Below are 5,046 nucleotides of genomic sequence, written 5' to 3' on the forward strand. Positions count from 1 at the left end.
TTGTGAGGCAGTATGACCCCTGGAAGTTACAGTAATGCCCAGTCTTTCCCCTTTATGCCCACAGGAAGCACCTACCAGACACAGAGGCGGAGACCACAAGATGCTAGTCTGCAGTTTGCATGTTGGGTTTTTTTTCACTTCAGCCTACAACCCCAATTTATAATCACATCAAAATTAATCTCAGATTATTATACTTCCTGAGCAAAGTCTTCTTGGGTATGTACTTAATACAAAATTGGAAGTCATCCAGTAGTCTAAGCAAGTATTTATCAGGCCACAGAAATCAAACAGTATGGTCAGAAAAGAAAACACGTTAGTGTTAGCGAGCTGAACAAACTGGTGATGGTCATTCCAGTTTCTCATTTCCTTCTTCCACGTCTTTCAAATTGAACACTTCCAGAGAGCTTTTGCCCTTGTCTCCTTTTTGATCAGCTTGTCAATCTCTTGGAAGCAGCCTGAGTCAATCAGACACACAATTTCTAATTGTTGGCCACTGTCTTCACTCTCGACGACTTTGATCAACGGCTTGAGCTTTTATTTCAGCTTCTTCCCTTCATCCACTGGAAGGAGGAACCGCAGCCTTGCGTGAGTGAGCACACTCCATCTTCATGTTTGCCTTTAATTGCTTGATCACCTCCACAGCCTGCTGCTTTGCACTCTACTTGGTTTTGACTGAATAGTGGATGTCCTTCATGGCTGCCTCGATCAGGATAGTGTATGGTCTCTTTGTCTCAGGGTTCACACATTTGTCTGCTACAATGGTTGCAATGTCCTGAAACATCTGCTCCAGCTGTGTGCGCCTTTCTTTGTCAGATACTTAAACCTCTCCTTTTGTCAAAATCTGCTTACAGATTTCAGTCTGGTCATCAGTTCCAAACACACTGACAAGAGCTTCCTTCTGACCTTTGGAAACATTTACAAACACAGAGAAGGTCTTAAGAACTTCATCCAGGTATTTCCACGCGGCTCCACCAGCCAAAGACCTTGTTTTTGCAGCAGGCAATTTCGAAGCGTTTCCCAGAGTGCTTCATCTGCATCACCGCCATATTGTCCAGGTGGATCTGGTTGGTAGGGGTGAAGATCCACACTGAGGCTGTTCACCGACCTTTGAGCAGGCGAACCAGGGCAGACCCAAGCCCTGGCCTAAGGCCACCATAGCTGCACCGTAAGGACTCCGCAGCGGTGGCGCGATAGCTTCTGTTAACAGAGTTAACAGAGCTGGCCGACTCAGTTACAGCAGCTACCACAATGCACTGAGGTGACCGACTGCCATTTTATACGGTTTTCAATAACTATAATCTTACAGAAGTAGATTGCCAACCTTTTTATCCATGGTGTTACACAAGGTCTTGAGCCTCCAACATTTTGGTTAATTTGTTGTTGTTGTTGTGTGTGCCGTTGAGTCAGTTCTGACTCAGAAACCTTGTACCGAGTTTTGAGGAGTGACTGGTGGGTCTGAACTGCTGACCTTGTGGTTTGCAGTCCAGTGTTTATCCTACAATGCCACAACAGGACTCCTTTTGGTTAGTTGTGGTTGTTAAGTTCTGTTGAGTCGATTATTTTGGTTAGTTGTTGTTAAGTGCAGTCTAGTCAGTTCCGACTCATAGCAACCCTGTATAGAAGCAGCTGGTGGGTTTGAAATGCCTACCTTGTAATTCGAACTCCAGTGCTGATCAATCTGTGCCATCCAGATAACCTCGCTATTTTCTTATTTTGATGGCCACAAAAACCTCCAAAGCATTAAATATACACATACCACTCTTCTTTATACAAGCCCAGGGACTTTATGAAGTCAACATAGGAAAAAGATACTCTATAGTTCATCTCCTGGAGTCCTAGTATGGCATTGTAGGATAAGCAGTGGACTGCTAAATGCAAAGTAGGTGGTTCAAACCCACCTGCCACTCCTTGGGAACCTTATATAGGGTCACTATAAGTCAAAACTGATTCCATAGCACACAACAACATAATAGTCCGTCTCAGGATTGATACCAAATCATCTAAAAGAGACTAACTTAGACTGTGTCGTATTAAATCTACTAGAAACACACCCTTATTTCACAGGATTTATTTTTCAATAATTTTGACTTGGCAGATGTACTGGATCATACTGAGGGAACTTAGAGAAAACAGCTGATGAAGTTTATATTTATGTTTATGATGAAGATGCTGTTCATGACATTATACAGTATCCTATCTAGAAAGACTTATTGTAGAAATTTTTCTTTGGTTTCAGTATTAAGTGAAATGGAACTTCTCCGAGCAATTGGTTTCATTACACTTATGAACACTATGAATCATATTTGCTTCCTGTCTTGGGATGCTGGAAGGCTCAGCATCAAATGTGTGGTCCTTCTCTAATAAGGAAGTTAGACTTCATGGAGATGCTCCTACTTTTGACTTTAGCTCATCCTTCAATTGAAATGTTCTTTTTCCTCCATCTATTTATTTCATTTTTTCTTGCTACGCTGAACATATTTAATAAGAATTTTTGGACAATGTAGAGTAGAGTCCTGGTGCAGTGCTTCAGGATAAGCACTTGACTGCTTACCACAAGTTTGGTGGTTCAAACCCACTGGGGTTGCTATGTATCAGAACCGACTTGATGGCAACAACAATAAAAACAGAGTGAAAATAAGTTATTTCTTTGGTGTTTTCTTCCTATCAGTAATTTGTTCCACCAATGACCCAGTTGCTCCCACTAAAACGTCAAAAATCATCCTTAACTACTCCTTCTTTCTCATGCTCACTGTTGATTCTGATTCAAATTCATACACTTATATCACCTTTGTCCAAGTCATTAGCATATTTCTCCTGGGTCACTGCAAGGACTGGTGTTACTCCCTTATGACTAGTACATTTCACCATCCAACCTAGTCTCTAAATATTGCTATGATGCTTAAAATCTACACTGGTTTCCCTTTGGCCAAAAGATATGGTCTAAATCCCTAGCAGATCTTACAAACCCTGGAAAATCGAACAAGAACTCTGATCTAGCCCATAGAACATCCCATTTTCTCAAAAGTGCAATGCTCTCTCCCCCTCTAAACATTGGCCCCTGCTGTTCCCTCTTCCTGGAACACTCTTATTCCACACTCTTTAGCTAACTTTTGTGTGTTTTGTGTTTTTTTTAAATTCAGTTTCCAATTCTCAATTCAAATACTTGCTTTTTTGGGACACTTTCCTGGTCACTTAGCTCTGGCTATACATTTCTGTTACAAGGCTTAAGGAGTAATGATTGTTGTTGTTACATTTAGACGCATAGCAACCTTATGCACAAGAGAAAAAACACTGTCTGGTCCTGTGCCAACCTTACTATCATTGCTACGCTTGAGCCCACTGCTGTTGCCACTGTGCCATTCCATCTCATTGGGGGTCTTCCTCTTTTGTTCCAACCATCCACTGTACAAAACATGATGTCCTTCTCCAGGGACTGACAGATCAATCCTGATAATACGACTGAAGAATGGGAGATGAAGTCTGGCCATCCTGGCTTCCAAGGAGCATTCTGGCTTTACTTCTTCCAACACAGATTTGTGTGTTCTACTGGCAGTTCATGGTAGTAGGGGATTGCTATATTGGATTGCGATTCTTGGACAGTCTATTTTCTCTGATACATGGTAGAACAGGAACTGCATCTCTCTTGTTTACTGCTCTATTCTAATTGCTACCTCTAATATTATAAGAACTCTCTGTTGTTGTTGTTAAGTGTCATCGAGTTGGTTCCGATTCATAGCGACCCTGTACAGGGTTTCCGAGGAGTGGCTGGTAAGTTTGAATGGCTGACTTTCTGGTTCAAACTAATTTTGCAGTCCGTCCAGTGCATTAACCCACAGTACCATACCAGGACTCTATAGGTACTCTATAAATACTGGTTATTTGATTGACTGATTGACTAAGTATGATTAATCATCATTAAAATACCATAAGAATAAAAGGTAAAGATTTCTGGATGGTTAATCTTTTGTTAACCCCTCAGATTTAATGAAACAACTTATAAAGCTTCTCTGGTCTACTTTTAAGTTAGAAAAACCCCCACTATATATGATTACATCTTTACCATCTTCTAATAACTTCATATTTAAATAGAGAAGAGAACATTTATGCATGCATATGATTCCTAGTCTGATTCAATAAAAATAATAATTCATCAGAGTATACTGCACTGGAAAGGAAAGTTAGTTAATCTTTAGAAAAATTTCCTCATATTGAAAGTTGTTCTGTTATTTAGACTTAAGGGAAGGTTATAATTGTCAGTACAAGTAAAAGAGAGAAAAGGATAGAACTGCTAGGTGCCTAGATCATCTCCAACTCACAGCGACCCTGCCTAAGCAAAGCAGAATGAAATACTTCCTAGTCCTGCACCATATTTACATTATATTTAAGCCCTTTGTTGCTGCCAGTATGTTAATCCACCTCATTAGAAATCTTCCTCTTTATCGTCATTCTTTAACTTTACAAAGCATAATATGCTTCTCTAGGGATTGATCCCACCTAACAACATGTCCAAAGAATGAGAGACGGAAGTTTTCCATCCTCTCAAGGAACATTCTGGTTGTACTTCTTCCAAGACAGATTTATTTGTTTTTCTGTCAATCCACAGTACTTTTAATAGTCTTCAACAACACTATATTTTATTTCATTTTTTAAACTTTTTATAGTGAATTGAGTGAAGGTTTATAGACTAGATTATCAGTTTTACACTCAACAAATCATATATTTTACTTCATTACAATGATTTCAATTCGCTCCGTGTACCATCAGTTAACAGTATTTACCTCTATTCACTTTAATTCTTGCATTCCTCCTGTGTTTGATTTCTTAAAAAAAAAAATTGGGGTTTGGCATTTAGAAATGAGGGATTTCCTCTAAAAACTTGGAATTTTGGCTTTGCTATTTAAAAAAGTCTCTAGATACGGCAATATAGACTGGAACCCCAATTGAAAATAACCATCATCTCTGAGTAGCACCTGTCTCTTTTAAAACAGTCATGCATTCTCTAATTTGCCACTGGCCCTAGCAGAACCACTTCTCGCTTTGACTTTT

At 39.7% G+C, this 5,046-nt stretch overlaps 1 pseudogene; it reads right to left on the reverse strand.

The window, feature by feature from the left end:
- Window positions 1-346: 346 nt before the first annotated feature.
- The window catches only part of LOC102826709, a 14,634-nt pseudogene continuing 9,934 nt past the window's right edge, over window positions 347-5,046 (reverse strand).

Source organism: Chrysochloris asiatica, unplaced genomic scaffold, assembly GCF_000296735.1.
Source record: "Chrysochloris asiatica unplaced genomic scaffold, ChrAsi1.0 scaffold00030, whole genome shotgun sequence".
NCBI classification, from domain to species: domain Eukaryota; kingdom Metazoa; phylum Chordata; class Mammalia; order Afrosoricida; family Chrysochloridae; genus Chrysochloris; species Chrysochloris asiatica.